Source organism: Lichenostomus cassidix, chromosome 15 (genome assembly GCF_008360975.1).
Source record: "Lichenostomus cassidix isolate B80296 chromosome 15, HeHo_3.0, whole genome shotgun sequence".
Taxonomy (NCBI): Eukaryota; Metazoa; Chordata; class Aves; order Passeriformes; family Meliphagidae; genus Lichenostomus; species Lichenostomus cassidix.
The window spans coordinates 5,904,156-5,926,907 of NC_139496.1; the positions used below are offsets into that span (position 1 = coordinate 5,904,156).

At 46.2% G+C, this 22,752-nt stretch overlaps 1 protein-coding gene across 1 annotated transcript in view; it reads right to left on the reverse strand.

Moving 5' to 3' along the window:
* The window catches only part of GALNT9 (polypeptide N-acetylgalactosaminyltransferase 9), a 355,464-nt gene extending 333,382 nt beyond the window's left edge, over positions 1–22,082 (reverse strand). Inside the window, exon 1 of the mRNA XM_085075745.1 lies at positions 21,876–22,082. The gene's annotated coding sequence lies outside the window, so the exon portion shown is untranslated. The remainder of the gene's footprint in view (positions 1–21,875) is intronic.
* Between the last annotated feature and the right edge of the window lie 670 nt (positions 22,083–22,752).

Here is a 22,752-nt window from a genome sequence, read left to right on the forward strand (position 1 = left end):
AGGAAGGGAAATGGCATGGCAAATCCAGCCAGCTGCCTGCAGCACCCAGCTCTGTGAGCTGGGACTGGATGGCATGTCCCACAGTGCTGCCATCATCTACACACCCCAGCTGGTACCTGCCCGCAGAGAAAGAGATCAGCAAACGCCTTGGCAAGCCACACTCAAACCATTCACTGTCTCCTTCAGTAGTTCAAGTTTCCCCTCTAGTAACTCAGCTGCCCCACCCTCATGTATTTTTAGCATGCTTAGGTAAGACTTTTCTGGTATTTCCTCACATCAGAATTTCACCTGTTGCATCTTGCAATCAACCTGGGTGAGGCTTTTTTCTCTCTCGTTTTCCTCCCAGAGCATTTTGTGGGCAAGTACCTACTTCGGTGTTGGATGGGGGCCACAAGGAGGAAGAGAAAGCAGGTGGTAAAGAACTGGAGATGCTTTTCCTTCTGTTTTTCTGTGCTGGCAACAATAACTGAAAAGCCACACCAAAGCCACCCTCTCTGAGAAACTCAAGCGGGTACAAACGCAGAGGCCCATCTGCTTAGCAACACATGGTGCCAGCAAACAGTTTCCAAGTCTCAGGCTGAGGCTTGCAGATATGGCAAAGGCACGTTGGGCTCCCAGCTCCAAAGACAGGCATTCAGGTAGGGGTTAGGGCCACAGTGGCCTTCCCACAGCAGGCAGGTAGCAGCAGCAGCAGCAGGGAAAAGCTCTTTCCCTTTTGGCAGCTGCACACAGCAGCACAACCTGCCTTAGCATCTCCTATCTTCTGAAATTCTATTCACATGCTCCCTGTTCCTCTGCTCCTTCAGTACAGGATCCTCAGTGCAAGTAAACTTTTCTTCAAGCACAGGAGCAACATCTCTAGTCAGACAGTAGCTTCTTCCCCCTCTACCCCATCCAAAACATGTCTTCAAATTTTCCCAAATGCATTTTGACACCTGACCTGCTCTCCAAAGCTCCTAAGAAATGAGTCTCTGCAGTATGAGCTACACCTTGCAGATGTCCTGTTACAGGAGTGCTCCCTGATTTCCTGCTCTCCTCCTTCCCATTTCCCAGTGAGCCACTTCACTGAAGTCCCCAGGTGCTCAGCCCAGAGCAGCTTTACATCTCTTTTCTGGAGCTTCTCTGCTGTACTGGGCAAGGAATAAGGTTCACTTGTGCTGTCCCACAGCCAACCCCTGCTGCCCTGACACGCTCAGGCTGACAGCACTGCAGAGAGAGTGGCTTTATGGGATGTGACTGCAGGATTTCTGATGCATGTCACCCTTGATGCCAGCAGCTGCAAGAATTCACCACATTAGCAGAACACAGTGAAAGCTGCCCTGTGGGTCACCCTGCGGGTCAGGGTATCGGAGCTGCCTTGCATAATGTCAGTCAAAGTACTGCCAGGGAAACCTAGCAGAAAACCTAGCAGAAACCTTGGTTTGAAAATAAAATAAAACCTTCTGTTAAACTAGATAAAGTCCCACCCAAGGAAAAGCATCTGAACACTTTGCCCAAAAGTCCTCCCCAGAACAGACATCCTGGGTGTAGCCCAAATGCAGCATCCCACAGCCCTGCTTTAGCCTAGGAAAATCCAGAACAGGTAGAGTGCTCGTTTCCACTGCTTTTTCACATCCGAGTGCAGACAGGCATCAATCCACAAATCAGTACAAATAGATGCAACTGAAGTCAACAGAGCTATGGCTGTTCATGCCAATCCAGGTTGCTCTACAGGGTGTCAAAGCTGGCACTTGAAAAACTGTGGATCAAGTGGGACTTCAGAGAGGTTTATAATAGAGAACACATTTGGTGGAAAGTTAGCCAAAATACCCATGCCAAACACTAAATACTGGCACAAAAAGCCAGACAAAGTCGAGAATTGACAGAAAAAAGGAAAAAACCCACAGTTAGAAATGCCTGAGTGATCATAAGGAAATGATGTTTTGTTATGTGATCCCAAGCTCTCTGCCATAGGTGTCATATAAATAATTATTAATTATGTTGTTGATTATCTGTGTGAGCAATAGAGCTAATGAGCTGGTTCTTACAGGATATAAATACAGCTTCTAAAGAGCAGGGCAGCCATTCTGCCAACGGCAAGCAATTAGAATTATTTCTTCTCTGCTGAGAGTTTGCTTTTTTTTTAACCTGAGGACAACCAATACACACTGTAGATATTTGCTATTAAAAAACCTACTCCCTTCACAGTCCCAGTAGACATAAACTGAATTTCCTTTAATGACTGGGCCCAATTAACTGGAACCTGGAGCTCCACTTTGAAAGCAGCAGGGTTCCTCTTTGGAGGCTTGGCCCCGATGGGCAGGAGACATCCAAAGGTTGAGGATTAAAGTTGCTTTGTTTCACTGAGCGTGTACACCATATTGCAGGATGGTTGGCATGGGAACACAGCTATGGAGCAGCCTGTAGTGCACAATAAACAGTCTCCATAAAATACAGAAGCAAATAACTGGAGAGATGAAGGGTAAACCCTTCACCTATCATTGGGAGAGCTCAGCAGATGGAGGAGGAAGGAGCAGCCCTTCCAATTCACAGTTCTTCACCCACACCTGCTTCCAGGATTTTTTTGTTTTAACATTACTCCTTTGAGTGCACATGTGTGCTCGACCCATTTCACCATCTGGTGTCCAAACCACGAGATCCAAAAGGAAATTCCACTTTAGCTGCTGTCAGCCTTGAATTGCTGCATCTCTCAAGGTGCTGGTTAATCCCAGGACAGAATCTGAGAAGAGGGTGGGTCTGCAGGGGCCTGAACATCCATCAATAAAATGAAAAGGGCAAGTTTGCTCTGCAGAAAAATACTCTTTTTTCTCAGAGTCATAGATATAGGTTAAAAGAGGTTGAACCTTAAGTTTGACAGAAAGTGTAGTAGAAGATCAGGAATAAAACTTATAACCTTGCTGCTGCATAAGAGGGGAAGTGGGGGAAAGGAGGAACAGGAAGATGGTGATCAACCTTAGGAAACCTGTAACATCTCTCTTAACACTTTGCTTTGCTGCTTCTTTTACAACAACAGGACTACCAGATGAAACACCACAAGCATCTTCTGGAAGTTCCTTTTTTCTCTGATCTCATCCAGGGCTGTTGTTCCAGCATGCTGACCTTCAATCTGTAGAAATTTCCTGATCCTGATCAACGCACAAGATAAAACTTTCAAAACACTGACCCTGGGGATTTGCTCAAGAGACAGGAACACAAAGACTCAAACAGGAAAAGCTGGAATTTATGAGCTTGCTGGCAGTCTAGCTACAATGTGGACATCAGTCTTCTGCAAGGGCTGAGTAAAGTCACTCTTTGTTATGAGCAAGACAGACCAGAATAGACAGCATCATCTGCAGACCCAAAATTATGAATTCTAAATACCATTCAGCTCCTCCACCAGCAAAAGGAGAGACACATCTTACACCAACCTCCCCTTAAGGCCTTCTGATGCAGCTTTGTCCATGGTTTTGAAGTGTGCAGTAAGAAATTAGTACATTTGCAGGCCTTTGAGGAATTTTTTTTTTTCTTAAAGAAGAAAGCCCACGGTGCACTGACATAGGAACTTTAAAAATGCAGCTTTAAAAGGAGCACCCTGAGCAGTGACCTACACAAGCTGTTCCACTCAGCCAAGCCATCCACTGCTTTATTAGACATGACCCAGAGTGCTTTACATATTCCCCTGCATTTTAAAAGGGTCAGACAAGAGCTCCCAAACAGGCTTAGAGCTGCCAAGGAGCACTTGCTTTTTCCTCCCTCTTTTGTTCTTCAGTAGCCATGTGCTGGGAGCAGGGCTCTGCATCCTGAGGTTATTACACGTTTCTCTAATGGATCTCCATGCATAATAAATTAGCTCATTAATGAATTGATTTGAAGGAAGAGTTCACTGCAGGGGCCAGAAACCCAAAGACACATGCCTATGACTGAACAAATAAGTCACTTTTTTAGTATCTCATCGTGCATCCTGCTGGTGAAGGCCCCATTAAATCACCTGGCTCTGCTGCTGCCTGTTCTCCATCCTCACCATTATAAAAGATATATGGGAACTGCTTTTGCCTTCACAACTGCTTATTTGTGGAGGTCTGGTCTCATTCCTTACAGGCCTTTTCCATTTGGGACTGTCACGTTTGTCGTTCACGTTAAGGGAGTTTGTGACTCCAGCAGCAGCTTTTGCAGTGTTTGAATTATTTGGATTGCAGCTCATTTGGACTGCAGCAAGGGACTGCAGGTCCACCCTGAGGGTTGTTACCAGCCTGAAAAATCCCAAGATTATGGTGTTTGCTCACTATTGCTGCCCAAAATGAGGGAACAGAGTCTGAAAACAGCTGCCCTGAGCTGCTAACTGAATATTTCCAGATGATCCCAGGAACTTACCTCCATGCTTCAGCACCGAGCGCTACCTTGTAAACAAACGCCCTTATATAGGTCTGTGTGGGCAAAGTTAATTATCTCCAAATAGCTTCCAGAAGCCTCAAATCAATTTATGAAAACAAAAATTAACTTTCCATATAAACATAATTACAGTGAGACAACAGTATCCAGCCTGGTGCTACTGCTGTTTTTGGAAGCTGGGCAGAAAGCCAAATGAGTTCATTAGGCAGTGTAATTAATAATGGTTTTTTCCTGCTTTAGGAAGCCATTTATGGTCCTAAGAGGCAAAGGTACTGGGGAGAAAACCCACAGCTGACAAGTTTTAAAAGGTGCTTCTGCAACAACAATTTATTTTAAAGCCTCCAAGAGAATATATATCATTTAATGAACAGAAAAAGGGCAGAAAAAAATAACACTGCAGCAAGATCCATTCACTCTGCTCACAAAGATAGCTTGGAAGAATTTTCTTGGGAAGAAACCATGCAGTTTCTGCTCCAGGAATGAGTATCACCCACTTTCCAACCCAAGAGGCACAAAGATAGCACCACATAATCACCTTCCCCTGTTCAGTTCCCCACATCCATTGTGCCATGGCCTTAGAACAGCACAAGGTCCTGAGAATACAGGAGAAGTCCACAAACACCATTTCATGGCTTTGATCTGAGCAAAACACTGAGAAGTTTCTTTGGTTGCTAAGCCTATCTGATTACTACTTATCAGCCCTGAATTGCATCCTCTCAGGTTACAGACAGACATGCACTTTGCAAACACAGATCACTCTGTCTCTCAAAGTGGCAACATGCAATCTGAAGTGGAGCTTGTCCATGTGTGAGAAACCCACACATGTTATCCTCTGCCCCACTAGGCCAGAAAGTGTGTGTTGATGCTACCGAAAAAGTGCCAGTCGGTGTTGACAGATGCTGCACTGGATGGTCAAGGCAGAAGAGGACAAGAATGGAGCCACTTTTCACTGTGCACTCATTTCTGGGTAAGTAGAGGGTCAGGACTGCGCAAGTCACCAAACACCTACTTAACAGGACAATTTAAAAGCACATAAAGACAGCATCCATCCCACCACCCATATCTAAATATCTCTGTGGCTCCGAGCCACACAAAGGGAATATTTGGGTGCACGTGCCCTAAAGCCAAGAACATTGACAAGCCCTGCCCTCTAACACTCCAACTCAGCTTCTCGTTCAGATGTTTCACTTCCCCATAGCAGAGGGTAAATCCCCCTGCCGTGCATTGCCTAGTGGAATACACCAACCCTGGCTCAGCCCTGCAGCACAGCAGTGTAATCTATTTATGAATGGCAGCGGAACTCCGAGATTGAATTACGAGGCAGGTATTCAATCAGGCAGGATGTGTAGCTGCTTTCTAACAGACTGGAGGATTAAGAGAGCGATAGAATACATCCTTTCCTTCCACATGACAGCATCTCCCTCTTCTCCCCTCCCCAATCAAGAAACTAGCAGAGGCTGTACTTAAAGAGGAGAGGATTTGCAACGCTCAGGACCCACAAGAAGGATTAGAGAAAGGTTAAAGAGAACATGCATACAAAGACAACTCTCCTGTATCATCCCCAGCAGAAGAATTATTAAACAACAGGCTGTGCAAGGCAGGGCAAACAAACCTGAGCTGCCAGGAGAAGAGGAGGTGCAGCTGGAGGAGCTGCCAGCTGCTCCATTTGCACTGTGTCTGGGGTAAAACCACAGCACCTGGTTTCAGCAGAGCTCAAAGACAGACTTCACAGTTTTTAAGAGGCCTGTACACTGTAGGGAATTGCAAGCCAGAGAGCCTGCAGTCAGCTGGTTTGTATATTCCCCTACCACCCAAGGTTTATTGCCTCGAGCTGCACTAGGGCCTGCACAAGCAGAAGACAGAAGTCCCTGCTCAAAAGAGCACATCACATGGAACGTAGAGATTCCCATTTTTACCCATTGCTAATACTCCCAGGGACATGGAATGTCTGTGTTGTAGCAGAGCAGGAAATATGGGAATTTATAGCTTAGAGCCCAGAGAAGAACCATAGTGCATGGATGTGAAAGTCATCTGATGGAAAAAGGCTGCAGTCTGGTATAAGAAGACAGAGGACAGTGTTTCACATGGTACAGGGAAGAAATTCTCTATCTGATGCAGCAGGATTACATCATGTCTGACGGCAGAGGCCCATTGTGCTCTGGCTTGTAAAGGAGGATTACTGTATATCTGATCTGCAAGAAGGATTATTGTGTTTGAAGCAGGCTCACTCCAATCAGGATGAACGGAAAAGCAGTAATATGCTGGTGGAAGGTTTCACTGCATTTGTGACAGGACAGATGCAGAGCTTTGTATCACTGGCACTAACAACAATGCATTCACATGCTGGAAGAAGGCCCCAGACCTCCTAGAGATTATTTCAGCATGTGGCACAGGCCCATTTCACTACCAGCCCCCAACTCACTTTACAGGTCACTGAACAAAACTTAGGCTGGAGTCTACAGCAGAGATCCATGTAGTTCTGGGAAGAAATGCCAAACTCTCTTAATTCTCTTTATTTCAGCCTCTTTTCAGTCCAATCTTACCCAGAACCTACGCTTAGCCTGATCAGAATTCCCTGATCAGAGTTTCCCATGCTTGAATGACCAATTGTTTGTAATTAAAACCTTAATTGGATTTGACAGTGATAAACATGCAATGCATTCTTTAACGTCTTACAGTATATTAACTCTAGGACATGTATCTATTGCATTCTCCATTATCAATACTCCAATAAACTTTCTGTTAAGCCTTGTTACAAGAAAATTGAGTTTTCATTGAAATCTACAGGACTGGCCTATTACTGCAGGAGCCATATCAGGGAAGACATCAGAGCCACCCTGACACAACACAAGCCAGACAGGTCTTAGCACACCAGGTGGCATTTATCAAAATATCGACTATAAATCATTGAAAATGGAACTGCAAGAAAAGGCAAGGCCTAGGGGCCTGTTGGGATCATGCAGGCCTTATTTTATTTTATCCCAGGTTATCCCTAGATTTGTCTTCATTCTCTTAGTTCTTTTTAAATACCATCCCATCAGCAAGAGAAACCCTGTGTCTTACCACCTGACCTGAAGGTTCTGCACTAAACTCTACTTTCAGCTGAGGAGTAACAGCCATGGGGATTTGGCAAGACTTGTGCCAGATAGAAGACGGAGCCTATAGACTGCAGAAAACCCTCACAGCTCCTCATCTGAGCTGCTAGGAGGTTCATCCTCGGGTTTGGCACAAAAAGAAACCCCTTGATTAATATTCACCCACCAACATGTTTCATCCTTTTGTCCTTCTCACCAAATACTCCTGCTAGCATCCATCCTTCAGGGGAAAAAGAAAAAAACAAAAACCCAACAAAACCAACAGTAAAAGTCTTCAGCAAAGCAAGCAGACTTGCTGCACTTGTATTTGACAGAAGGGAGAACAGATTGGGACTCCATGAAGAGTGACTCATTATCAGCAAATAGTTTTAAGTGATGATTGTTTCATCACCACCCACCCAGCTCTTCCCTCTGTCTGCAGGCTAGCGCAAAAACTCACTGCGAGAGGATGACAAAAAAGAAAAATTAGGCAGACGACCTTACCTCTTGCTTCCTCTCCCAGGATCACGAGCAGAACTGTCTAAAAAGGGATCTGTAACCTTGGGTTACAGATTGAGAGCTTAAGGGTTTTCTTTTCTTCCAAAAGCAGTGTGTAATATGGTCTCCTTTCCTAACCTATCCAAGAAAACGCTGAAAAACGTTTTCAGATAGCTGCCCTTTTCCTGTGCAAACATATGCTGAGCCTAACCCTTAGGGACACTAACACCCTTGCAGTCATTTAGCAGATAAGCCCTCGCTGTAGGATCAAAGCTCCGTTGCAATGTGCCAATTGATGTTGCTGTAAATGAGCATTAGCACATTTGGGATCCAGCAGGACTGGTGCCTGAAGGTGAAGAATCCCATACTTGGAGTCAAACACATCAAAACTCCATCAATAGCAGGGTACAGAAGGTTACAGCAGCAAAAATGAAACCCTAGCTGTATCACGTTGCTCTCAGCAACTACTTCCAGCAGCGAGCTCCATTTAGAGCAGCTGCAGAGCAAATGGAGAGAGAGGGAAAGAGCAGAAAATCATCACACACACTCTGCTTAGAGAGGGGTTTTGAATTGAAATGGCCCAAGGGCAACCATGTAAGAGAAACGGAGTTGTCTGGCTCCAGGCACAACAGACAAGCTTCTCCTGTCATAACTGGGAGAAAAGGGAGAAGCAAAGAGGATGGGGCAGCCCCCCATAGTGTTGTTCTCCCACCCACACAGCAGCCTCTGAGCAGAGGCAGCAGGGTCACAGACTGGGCCTTCCAGAACCCTGACCTCTCCTGTCCACCTCTCCAGACATAAAGAGCTGCTTCAGGTTCCCAAACGCTTTCAAAAGGATCCTCTGCAGGGAAACCTGCTCACTGAAGAGCTATTCCAGCACCTTCCCAACCCTTGCCGCGCAGAGAGGCACACAGGAGCTCTGTTATCAAAAGATAATCACATCCCCAGGGCATTACCGAGCATAAAATGCAGCTGTGCCTCTCATCCTCTGGGTGCAGTTACCTCCTCATTCACCATGCTCCCACCTGCCCTCAAGCTGCCTTTAGTTCTATTAGGGAATTGTTTGTACCTCTACATTGCTATAAATTATTGAACAGTATTTGAAGCCCCGCAAGGCATTATTTCGCCTATCCAAAATGAGTAAACAAATACAACCCCTTTCCATAAGAACATCCACTTAGACCTGAATATTCCAAAACCAAACAAAATTTACACAAAGTCTTAAAAAATTCCTTGTGATATTAAACACAAGCCCACACCATAAGAAACGGCTCACAACTCCTATCATTTCAATATCCAGATATGCTTGCAGGCATTTTGCATCTCAGCTCCCAGCGTGGGTTGTATTTTGCAGGCTTCACATTGCCACCAAAGCTGGAGACAGCCGTCATTGACTCGTTTGCCAAGCAGTGATACAAACTTAAAATATCCTTCAATTGCTTTTTTTGTACTCAGGGCTATCAGCCTCATCTAGTTTCTAACCAGTGAGATCTGTATCTTTTGATTTCTTCCAAGACTCTGAGGAATATAAAACCAGGTACAGTGGAAAGGAAGAATCATGCATAGTTCCTTCTCCAGAATTTAGTGACAGGAAGGATTCAAGGCCAGATGAGTTTGAGATGATGCCAGCTATCTATTGTCAGGCAGGGGCAGAGCAGGTGGTTACCTCCCCACCCTCCCATCACCTTCTTCAGGATTTGACCAGAAAAAAACCCACATTGCCATGCTAGCAGCTGCCACCACTTTGCCCAAAGGGACTTTAGAGGAGAACTGAAGTTTTCAAGACTTTCTGTTATTAGCTCTCTACCACTATCCCCTAAAACATCTCCTCAACCTCAAGGTAGAAAGTGAGGAGAGAGAAAAAACTGCAGTCAAAGTGACACAGCTGACCTCCCTGCCTGACAGAGGTAGCCTGAAAGTCTCCATTATCCAACAACTCAATCCCTACAGGGTCATGCCAGTCACCCCACAGGCCAAGGTCACCCTTAATCTCCATTAGCATCAGCCCTTGTTTATTTTCCAACCTTTACTCCCAGGAAGCTGAAAGCCCAAAGCAGGGCAAGAAATACAATTCCTTTCCCCTGGACACTTACTGCATTATTAAACATGGATTTAAACAAGGTTTTCTATCTGTATGCTAAAATGCCTCTTTTTTTTTGTCTTTTTTTTTTTTTCCCAAAGACAACTTTGCCTGAGGGAAACCACTCTTTGTTTTGGCTTAACTGAACACCCATTAATTTTATAGGAAGGGCTAGGGGGAAGGGCTTGTGTCTCCACAGATTTATAGTCTTTTCATGCCAACTGGGAAGGAAATTCTCACATGCTTGTGTAGCATCAGACTTCTCCCACAAAGCTCATATTTACAGAAGAATGCAAAGCTCCCCCAGGGAGTCTAGGAGCTGATGAGACTATGAGGATCTGTTATTTATATTATAACAGTGCCCAAGATTTTTGGACATTGCGCACATTCAGGGGAAGATGCAGCCCCTCCCTGACAGGGTTCACGCTCATAGCAAATTACTCACTTTCATGGAAATCAGCATGAGTTATACGTGTTTTTCTGGAATAGAGCTATTAGTTCACACAATCAGAGGCAACCTGATGCCTACATCTCCCCACTCCAGCAAACAATGAGTCTACTCATTCGGATCACGGTTGCTGTGCCCAGTCTTGCCAAACTGGATTGTGGTCCAGCGACAGAAGAGCCATCCTGTGCCAGATGCACCAACACCCCCTGGGAGCAACTCCACTGGAGGTGGTCACTGGTGCTGATTGTGAAAGAAATTTGTGTGTAATCTGACTGATTTTACGAACTTGTTGAATTCCTGAGGGAACGCTGAATCAACCAGCTGCCGACAGAGCTCGTGTCATCACTTCGCCTTCAAGCCACAACCGATTCATCCGTGTTCACATAACCTGTTTTCCACTTGCATGTGCTGGAAGGCACAGGGTGCAGGAAAACCGCAGTATGGATTGCCTCAAGGCTAGAGAACACTTTCTTTTTCATAAGAAAATCTTTACTGAAGGGACACAAGTTATTTCACTGACTCAAAGGCACCATTGAGCTTACGGAGCCTTCCAGAATGAAAAAAAAGCTGATATGGACATTATATTTTCTTTATTTTGCTTTAGATTTGCCTGGAAGTGTCTGATGCAGGTACTGTGAGAGCTTTCTAAAATATCTACCTACAAAAGAAAAGAAGGGAGGGAGAAAAAATAGCACAAAGACTGTTCAGGAAACTACTAGAATGGGTAGGGGGAAAAATGGAAAGGCCCAGTAAGGGTCAAACACAGAGCAACTTACTGCAGGCTGGAAAATCCTTTTCCAATCTGCAATGTATGTGCAGAACAGCGAAGTGATGGACTTACAAATGCAGAAAGAAAAATGTGGACTAGAATGAAGAAAACCCATACCACCAGGGAGAACAAAATTTGTGACTAAGAGATGCCATGGCACCTCAGCTTTAGAGGTCTGCAAAGCATTGCCCAAGTACACATGGTCCCACACAAGCTGAGAAAAGGGACTCCCTTCCAGTCCTACAATCAACAGAGAGCTCCTGAGAAGAAGCAGTGGAGAAATTCAAAGCATTTCCTGATGGCAGAGCTCCGGGTGAGGCACACAGGGAGTGTGACCACCACATCCCAATCTCTCAAGCACACACCAGACAGGCTGCATGTGAATGACAGAGCTCCAGGAGGCAGCTGGAGCCTGCCCAGGGGACCAGCAGAGCCTTCCCATCCCGACACCAGGTTTGAGCACGTCTGTGTCGTGAACTGAGACCAGAGGCAGCACAAGCAGAAACAACTGTATTTCCCAAATCTTGCCCGGGGCAACTCTGCACAGGGGATTTAGCCAGAAGTGCTCTCACTCCCAGAACAAATCTTCACGCAGCTCAGGTTCTCCTGGAGGTGATCTGAGCATCCCTGCCCTCAGGGCAGCAGGCGAGTGCCTACCAACTCCCTTTCCACATCAGTTTTTACTTTTCCTCATTACTTTTAACTGCTGATAGGAAGCAAAGTCCGTTGTCATACAGGGGTTTGTAAGTGATGAACGTTTGTCTTTCTGCCTACGGAAAGCTGCCAAATCATAAAGCTCCATCCTGTTTGTAAAACAAGCCCTGGGGTATTATTTTTCCTGAAGTCAATGATGTCACAGAAATACTACTTGAAAACAGAATCTAAAATTACACTCTTGAGTGCAGCACATTCTGGAGTTTTCATTGGCACTGCTAAAATTGTTCTGTTGTGTTTTTCTGGCACAGTCCATAGTCAGATAATTGCTTGGGGCTAATCTTGAGAAGGCAAAATATACACAACCAGCACAATTCCACTTCTGCTCCATCTTCTATTAAGAAACAAATATTCTCCACAGCATGAAGTCAGGTTATCTTTGCCAGCAAACTCTACTAAATGGAGCAGAGTGAATTTGGGGGAGCAGGGGGTGGAGTGTACAATTTTGGCAAGGCAAAAAGCCTTTGTGAATTATTGCATATCCAAACTGTTAGCTTTTTTTTTTTTTTAAGGGGAGAAGAAAGGCTATAACAACAGGTCAAAGAGTTTTGTTTAGTCTGAAAGGTTTCTGAATTATTTTCCCCTCCAGAAATACATGTGAATGAGGGAGAAAAAGGGACACCTAGGCTATTTACCCTGCTCTGGCTCCAAGCAGAATTTCATGACTGTTCCAGGCAAGTTCAATCAGCCATTTAAAGACCTTTCCACCTCCTATATTTACTGTGCTATAAAAGATTTGCTGTGCAGCATTATTCCACCCTATTTCCAGCAGCAGTGCCAAGAGCCAGAGCACACCAAGTCATGTTGGTGAGGTGGTAACAAGCAGTGCCAAGTCCAGCTTTCAAGAGTATGCTTGCAACACCACCAGCATGACTGAGCCAGGTATTGTGTCATTCAACCAGATATTCACTTTACCATGGCTGGCAGAACCACCCATCATTCCCAGAAGAGTGGTGTTTTCACCTCAGCTTTAGTGCTGGGAGACCCACAGAGACTTTCTGCATCTCCTGCAAGCATCCATTCCTCCACAATTATCTCTGTGTGGGTGAACAGCCTTCCTTAAGCAAAGCAGCACACGCAGTTTGATTTAGTGCACTCTTTTCAAAGGTCTTGCAGAGGTCTTTAAAGGCTGCATCGCTGGCCTCCACCTGTGAGGAGATGTCATACGGAAGAACAAAAACACCAGAGTCTGGTAAAGCCCAGCAGCCTATGCTGAGCCAGTATTTCTGGTTGTACATGGCAAAGTTCACATTCCTTTTTCAACAGAAAAGCAAAAGTCTGCAGAGGAGAACAGCTGGAGAGAAACACAGGGGATGTCCCCTTCCTCTGTGCTCCATACCACAAGATATTCCTGAATCAGTGCATTTAATACCAGTAGTCAGTTCAAACACAGGATTGCTCCAGCTTCTGTGAGAATGCTGAACAAGGCTGAGCCCCAAAGCCCAGCCTGCAGCATAGCCCAGCTTCCCACCTCTGCAGCTGGGGCAGGACACCCCATTCCTCCATCCCCTATACATTAGCACAAAATCTAATAACATTCAACAGGGGAAAACAGCAGGATGTCAAATCTGGTTATTTAGGTGCACTGCCAATGCTTCCAGTGAAACCATCCCATCTTCCAGCCAGCTAAGATGCCTAATTAGAACATGAGGAAATTCAGCTTCAGCTGACAGTGAAATACTTGAATTAGCCACAAGCCGTGGTAATTTGGGATCCTGGTTTCTGTCATCCCTTGCAAAGCTGACACTACAGAATGCAATCTCTGCAAAAGAGAAAAGTCAAATTTGTTCAAGATAAGGCCCTGACACAGTTTATTTATTTGCAATCTTTAGGGACTGTTTTGCAATCTCTAGAAACAGGTAAAATAGAGTAATATGATTAATTTATTTAGTCCACCAAGGAGACTTTGAACACAAACCCACCTTCCCAAAACAGCACTCTTCAGGTAACACAAATTAAACCACAGCCAGGGCAGCAGAAGGGAAGTCTAAAGGGAGTGAAAAAGCTGAGAGCTCTTTTTAACTCTAAGCACTGCACTACAACCAACAAAACAAAGCTTCCTCCCCATCAAGGAATGTTGTTATAATTTAATTCAGAAAAATTATAACATTTTTGTTGGCAAACATTCTAGTGGTGCAGTGATGCATGTTTCTGAAATGCCAATAACTACTATTTAGGTTTCTTGTGAGCAATATTTCTATGAGCTGGGACCTTCATCAGGAGCCACAATGGGTGACATCTCTTTCCAAACAGAATGACTTGGTGGCTATTTCACTGTCTCTCCAGAGACAAGAACTAGGGGGAAAAAAGAGAGAAGTCTTACTGTGTGCCTTCCTCAGCAATTTATCTAAGAGGCCAAATGCCTCCAAGACAGAGATTCATATTTCAAAGAAAGTCCCCTGATTATTCTCACAGAGTTTCCCAAAGGGCCTGGAAGGAAAAAGATGCTCTGTGCTGGTCTGGACCGCTGGATTCCCTCAAGACAGATTGTTACACAGTGACGTAAGAAAACACTCCAGCTAACAACAGGCCCTCTTACTTTCTTATTTTCTTTGTGAGGCTTGGAAAATCCCAAAACCAGCCACTCCTGCTTTATTTTGGCACCTTTGCTATTGATCCCAGCTGGAACCAGATACCACAGAGCTGTGGAAACATTTAAGAGAAATGCACCACACTTCATCAAAACTCAAACCCCAAATCCTCACTGTTTGGACAAGTACACAAGTCAGGTTTATTTCATCTAGAGGTTGATCCTAATTAGAATAAGCAGGTATGTAAAGAAAAATATATGCACAGCTCAAGTGTGCAGCTACTCAGGGAACACAGAGGTCAGGCTTCAACCATACTTCAACCACTCAAATCTGATTTCAGGTTGGGATTGGAACACAATGCCAAAAATAGAAGCAAATACCTGGAGATCAGTCTCAGCACAGGAGCAGAAGTTTTAGGAGCCTCAGGAAAGCCAGCACTCACATGCCTTGGGTTCCCATCCTCCAAGTTCAGATCAGCCTTCCAAACAGGAGGCCACAAATCTCAAATGGTTGCACATCCCTTTTTGGGATGGGGAGTATGCCTCCTGTAAGAGGAGTACACAGCAGTCTCATGGATGAGAAGCCCCCTGGATACCTACCTAATATTCAATAAAACTGAGGAAGTGAGCTGGCTGTCCCTTCACCAGCAGCTCACTGAGCCCTAAAATACACAATGACTGCCAAAAGTTGGTTCCTGAATTCCCTCCAGCCAAGGTTTATTACACAGAGAACAAAGAGCTGCCTTTTTTTTTTTTTTTTAAACTCTCAGACAAATAAAACAGTCCTGCCTTTTGCCTGTGGGCTGTGCTGAGCAAAGGGCTGAGCCTTGCAAAGCAAACAAGCTGCCCTGAGGCTGACAGATGCAGACAACAAGGCAGCTCAGGGTCATCCCGAGAGGCCTGGAGGACTTGGTACCCGTGTGAGGGAGCAACCTCAGCTGACAGGGAGCACCTTGTCCCCAGCTGCCTTTACCAGCAAAGACTGGACCAGCCGGGGCAAGACACAGCTACAGTCAGGGTGGGGACCATCTTCACTTGCTCTGGGGTTTGCTTTTCCAAAGAAAGGATGGAGAAGCAGCCAGGAGGAGCCCTTTAAGTGCAGGAAATCTGCTTTCAGGATGAAATTGACTTCGCAAGGCTCGCACATGGATCCAACTTCAGAGCCAGGAAAGCTAGGGACAGCAATTCTAGAGGGTTTCAGCCTTTCACAGGGGGAGGTCCTGTTACCTGCACATCTCTGTGCTGCAGTCTCTCATTCCATGTCCTCCAGCATCACAAGGAATTTCACTGCAGATGAGCAATGCTTTCAGAGAGGCTGGATAAACACTGCAGTTCCACTGGTTAATTCAGTGCTGTTCCAGGGGCACAGATTAAAGTGGTTCACCACCTTTACTCATCCCTCACCCCCACTGGTAGCCAGAAGATGACAAACAGCAGGAAAGTCAATGCCTTGTAGTCACACAAGACAACCAATGGCAACAGGCTCTATGCCCAGCTGCAGCCGGTCAGGAAGCATAGCCACGTGTTTTTTTTTCATTGCAGTTTCATTTTATAACAATCAAAACTTTGCAGAACAGTTTGAGCAGGTTCTAGAGTTGGCAAAACCTCCCACAGGCAGCCTAAATATCACACTTCTGTCAAAACAAGGACTTGAGCCCAATTCTCCTCAATCACTGGCAACTGCTGTACCATTATGCTTGCTATTCCCAATAAAAGTCACACATTTATGAGGCTTACAGGGCTATCCTTATTTTGCAGGTGAAAGACAATAGTTAGAAAGAAGGGAGTTGAGTTGAGAAGAGCCCCACAGGGGATGAAAACAAGAACAACCTCAGCTTTCCCATGAGAAGCATCCAACCCCCTTGTCTCCATTGACTCTCAGCCACTTTCTCCAAGATGTGCACTGCACTACAGCCACCAAGTCCTAGCTGAAAAAGCAAGGTGGGAATCCGTGGTCTCCAGGGCTTGCACAGCTGGAGCAGGAGGGCTGGAGGCTGCCACCCAAGGGCTGTAGCAGCAGCCACCATACCTTGCTGATTCACGTGGGTTACAGTCACTTCACACAGTTCTCTCAGCCAAGTCCCAGGAGAGTTTGGTCACAGCCAAGCATCACCCTACTGACAGCACAGACTTGCATTGCACAGGGAGGGCAAGCAACAGTTTGAATCCAAGAGCTGTGCTTTAGCAGTGCTCAAGCCCCATGGCAGCAGTAAGAGTCCTGTTAAGCCTCAGGCTGTACAAGACAGACAGATAGCTCCAGGCCCAGGACAGAGATTGTTTCAGTTTAAGATGAAGCAGCAGGGGAACAAAGTCAGTACAAAATGAAAGTGGGCAACATGAAAGGAGCAGTCCTAGGATAGCAGCGAACAGGTTTATATCTGAACTCTGACTAGTGTCAGAAATGCTGGTCTAACTACAGCCCTTGAACAGCTCTAAGGCTTGTGCAGCCACTGTGCAAAAATAAACTTGAACAAAACACCCACTCCCTCTGCCAGCACTGAAGTAGCTGCTAGAGATGGACCAGAAACGCAGAAGCACGAGACAGAACAGGAAAGCTTCTCTTCTGGTTTAGTCTTAAGACAATACTGTGGACAAGAGAGGTGGCCCTGCAGGTACTTGGTGGATGACAACCCTGTGCCTGAAAACAAATGAAGACATTCTGCTTAAATGCAGCAAAAAGGCAGGGAAAGCTGCAGCTCTGACCGACAATGGCACAACAGACTGGGGCAACCAGGCAAGCAGTTTATGAAAGGACTGGAGAAAGCTGAGGCAATCAAAGTGACTACCAGCTTTTTGCAGCAACATCTGGACACACATTTCCTGAATGCACTGGTGACTAGTGTGGAAATCCCAGGAAACTGCAAGGAACTAGAGCAGAGATGGAGCCATGACATCTAATCTGGGGTGACATCTGCCTCTGGGCTAGAGCAGCGAGATTTTGTTTTTGCCACTATTGGAAAGAAGATTGCTACAGTCAGGAACAGAGCTGCTCAGGGAAGAAAAAAAGCAGTAGTGTGAAGAGAAAGCAGAATTCAGTATTATTCAGAAAGCTGAGGGACAAACTGGACATGGTCTGTGGAACAAATAAAGAAAATGCCAGTCTGTGATCCCTGTGGGTCACACATAGTGACTAAGGAAGGAGGGATACAGTCTGGGAGAAAAGGCCAAGTATCCTCTGTGTATCATTCTGATACTTTCAGCTGTGGTAAGAGGCATTTGGCACAGACACCCTCCTGAAGTGGAGGACGCAGCTGCAAAAATGGAGACCACTTCCAATAACACAAGCTGCAAGGTGTGAAATCAAGAGAGAAGCAGGACAGGCACAAGCACAGGCATGGAACAACCAGATCAGATCCATTTGGGCTTAAAATGAAAGACACGTTAGAAAGTCAAAATGAAACGTGTCTGTTTATTGATAGATCTTTGAGACTGAGCTAAATTTAAATCAAGAACACTTGAAAATGAAACATTCTGCAGAGATGTGGTTATTTGTACAGCTTTGGTTAACACCCTTCCTGGCAGTGAAATGCACTTTAATGTGGTAAAGGCAGTGCAAGAAGAATGCTGCTGTCTTCTTCTCGCCGTGCCTTACACGTTAATCTTTGCAAATTTTTGCCCCCTGTGTCTCTGTGCAGCCCCATCCCCACAATCAGAGACCCCAGAAAGCTAACCAAGCAGCAGAAGGTCTAAATCAGCAGTTGCCAGCACTACTTTACATGCCAACCACCAAACAGGGCATCCAGAACAGCCTGCAAAGCATGGATCTCCCTCAGCATCACCCAAACCTGAAGAAAAGGATTCCCCTTTCCATTAAATCCCAAGTCTGTCACTGCAGAGGGTCAAGGTAGACTCCTCAGAGAGTCACAGGCTTCATGCCGTCACTCATATTAATGATGCAATGCTTTATTAATTGGAGTTTTCCTGAACAGCATGTGTAGTATCAGTGACACTCGTAATTAAATAGGCAGGCAGCATTTTTTTTTAAATGAGCTGAGAGTTAATTGAATTCTGGAGTCCCTGTGATCAGCTGTGAAATTTATACCTGCAATTTGTGCAGGCAGCAAGAACTAGAGCCTTTGGGGCCTTGTTATTCATCAAAAATAGGCTGATTTATTTGTGCCAAGTATCTCTGTAGGAGGCTCTTGGGCCCGATGTACAGTCACTTTCCTCCAATTAACCTCCCTGGCCTAGAGGGAGAAGAGAATTAGACATCTGTTAAAAGCACAAACCTAGTCTTGAGAAAGTAGGCACATTTCAGTGGAATCCAGCTCTCAGCTGAGTTAACCTCTGGCCACCATGAGCTGAGGAGCTCCCAGGGCAAAATATGTCAAAAACAGCCAACACAAACTACAGAGTTAAAGCAACTCACAGATAAGAAACAGAATGTACCTGGCATTAGCTAGCTGGACCACTCTGCTTCACAGAGAGGAGACTCCTGTGGCTTAGGGACCAGCTTCTGGGACCCCTGCTCTGGATGACAAGTGCTACAGTGTAAGACAGCAAGTCCTCTCCTATTTTCTATCTGTATAAAATTTGGTTCCCAGAAGACTGGGTGCTTAGCAGTCACTTTTCATGCCACCCTCCTTTTACTTACTGCTCAGTATGGGTAAGGCTTTGCACAAGGACTAGAATAGGTTCACTTTTTTAGGTTCCTTAGGTTGGGGCTGAGCACAAAGCAGCTCACTGTGGTGAAAGCAGGCATTTCTTAGTAAGAAGTCTGCACATACATTCAGGAAGTTTTCCAGCCACAGACCACTTTGTGTCAGAATCACAAGAACCAGCCAGAAGCTGAGAAGAGATCTCGAGGGCTGGAGCTGTATCTCCATGCTGTACAAATCCTTTTGGGATCCCCTCTTAAGGCCAATCATTGCCTAAGAGCACCCATGAAATGGTACAGCAGAGCCAGGAACCAATAACACTCCTTGCTCAATGGATTTTCCAGTCCAAAGCTAACTCTGCCAGCAATATGACAACATTGTTCTTCATCACTGAAGCACGGCACTGAAGCATTAGCTAATCCCTCTCAAGTGTGTGGGAAATAGTTTGGAGTTCTGCAGTTGGCTTTTATAAAAGCATCCATCAGAAAAGGCTCCAAGGCACAGGCAGATCTGCCATGTGGACATTCTGGAGAGCCCAAAACGTGACTAGCTTTGCATGGGAGAAATACAGGCCAGCATTTGTTTAATAATGTTTGCTTTTACAGAGAAAGTCTGAGATCAAAATGGCACCTGCTACCTTCAAACGTACATCAGAGCAAGCACAGCCAAATTGTCCACAACAGATTGCAGCATCAAGTTTTTATCTTCACCATACTCCTTCTTAGCTATGGGACCCGTGACTTTTGGTTGGGATTTTGTTTCTTTTTTCAGTGCAGTATTTCCTTTAAGAGGTTATAGTTTAGTTTGCAACTTATTTTGATTGACTTGGGTATTAAGTTTACCCTGTCCACCACCTAAGAAAGCCCATATCCATGTCTGCTGGAAATCATGGTTGGCCAACATACCCCTCTTGAGTTTTTTCCCCCATCCAGCACCACTGGTTGTTTTTTGGACACTCCTTCAGGGGTGAAACAAACAAACCCCAAACACACAAACCACAACACATACACCATACTGACAGCCTGATTAGTTGTTAAAAAGCCTACCTTTCCTCATGACAAAAAGCAGCCATTTAAAGTGAGCAGTTAAGACTTGTTAATGACTCTTGGAAAGATCATCAGTGATGCCCTGTGATGTGAACATCACAAAATTCAGTAAAAACTGTTTGTATAGAAACTGGTCCCACAGGCAAACTATTCTATAAACAGTTAGAAATTCCTTTTTCTGTTTCAACTGGTATTTGTTTATGAATTATCTCAAAGCGCAGTGCAACTCAACCTCCAAGCAGCTTAGGTGGTTGTTTACAGAAAAATGGCAATGGCAGAAGCTGGTCCCAGAAGTCAGCCTGGGAACCTCTTTATAAGGACATTTCAGTCCCCCAAGACACTCCTCCCTCTGCAGAAATGCAGTTGCCACACAGCAATTGCAGCCTGCCGGCATTAGATGGGATCTTCAGTAGATTAAGAACTGCTCCAGTGATTCTGGATGTCTGCAGTTTCTCCCAGGAGCACTTTGTTGTTGAACCACGCTTTAGGGTACACTGCTTTCAGCAGGGGTCTCAGCAGGTACCTTTGCTCATTAAAGCAGACAACAACAGCCCAAGATTTCCTGCTGACCTAGGAAATTTCCCTGCTAAACACACACCAATCCTCAGAGGCACACAGCTTCACATCCAGACACAGCCTATAGTGCCCGAGTTCATCGAGCAGCAGAAATGCCACAGTGTATCACCAGGAAAAGACATAATGCAAGTATAACTGCAGAGAAATACATGACAGGAGTCAAATGCTTAAAAGCACGAGATACATAGGTCCACAGTTAGGTAAAATAAAATCACATTGGAAACAACCAGGCTGCTAACCAGGGCCATGTAACTAGTACTTACCAGACAGGTCCAGATACTTTCAGCATATGCAAAGCTCTATCTTCGACCTCAGGCACTGAAGCAGGACTTGAACACCTTAAGCAACACGAGCTATTTGCACCAGACAAATGGGTACCAGATATCAGGAACATGCCATCCCGTGAATCACCCTCCCACCCTGAGCCAACGCTGGCTGGGGCAGAAAGCATCATTGCTGGCATTCAGAGCTCTCCTGGATCTCTGAGGCATCAGGCTGGAATGAATTTGGAGCTGCCTTCCAGAAAGTCTCAGACAGTTCAGGGACAGCAGGCTAAACTCACAGCTATGTTAGCAAGAGTCATAGAGAGAAATCAGGACACAAATGCAAAAAGGGAAAGGTTTTTAAGCCATTTATGGCAGGTGATCACCACTGAGATTTTCTGAGTTGGTTTTGCTGGTTTGGGCTTTTTTTTTAACGTATATATGCACACCTACATGTAAACACAGCATGAAATCAGAGCACTTACCTTGAAGTTATTTATGCAATCTCTATAGGTTTAGTCATCATAGACAAAAACACTGCATCCATCTGTCATGCTGGATCAGATAACCGATCCCTCAAACCTAATAACTACTTCTGGAAAGCAGGCAAAAACCACACTTGCTTAATTCTGCCTCTTAAAGGCACAGCCTCTTGTCTCACTGAGAGCACACAGCAGCCACCAAGGCCCAGAAGGACTACAGACCATCAAAGGTCTCTTGAAAAAAACTCAACCATCAGGAATTATACAAGGATAAAACCCCAAGAGGCTCTCCTGGTGAGGCATCCAGAAGTTAGCCATGAAGAACTGACCCTAAAATAGAGGTCATCTCTTCTTCATCCACCATCCTAGCTAACACAGCACTGCAAAACCCCCAGTGCTCTGGGAGCAAACAGCCTGGATGCCACATACCTCATGGTGGGGCTCTGCAGGCTTCATCCCCATGGAACTCCCTCAGAGTGGGTTCTGCTGACCTTCATCCCAATGGGGATCACGCAGCGGGTTCTGCTGACCTTCGTCCCAAAGGAACTCACAGCAGGACTGTGCAGGCATCTCCACAACAGAACCCCTCAGCACAGGTTCCACATGCCTTCATCACAATGGAACCCCCTCTCCAGGGTTCCTGAGTCCTTCCCCACCATGGAATTCCCATCTGGCAGGGCTCTGTACCTCTTCACCCTCGGCCTATCCTCCCCACACCAGCTGGGCACAGCATGGGAACTCTGGGGCCGCCACACTCTGGCCACTGCTGCCCTGCAAAGCCAAATATGCCCCAAATCTGCTCTTTATTGGGAACACATGTGCCTGCCGGGCAGCTCGGGTCCGAACCAGCTGCCCGAGCCCGGGCCGGGGCGGTACCGGCCGCAGGTGCCTTGGCTTTGCCCCTGGGGAGCCGCGGGCCAGGAGGGCGCAGGAGCCCCGCGGCTGTGGGGCAGGGCTGCGGCTCCGGGCCTCACCGCCCTCACCGCCCGCGGCCCCGCGGCCGCCAGCAGAGGGGGACAGAGCACCGCACTGGGCCGGGCCGGGCCGCCCCGCGCTGCCGGGACCACCGCGGCTGCTCCGGCCCGGGCCGAACCCTCACAGCGGCTGGGCTCTCCGATGTGCCCGGCCCGAGCCGAGCCCTCACACCGGCTGAGCCCTCAGAGCGACTGGGCTCTCCGCGCTGCCCGGGCCGGGCCAGGGGCACACGGCAGCCGCTGAAGGGCAGCGGGAGGTTCCCCGTTCCCCCGCTCCCCGCGGTGCCCCCGTGCTCGGGGTGTTGCTGTAGGCTCTCCCCGCCAGTTCAGGG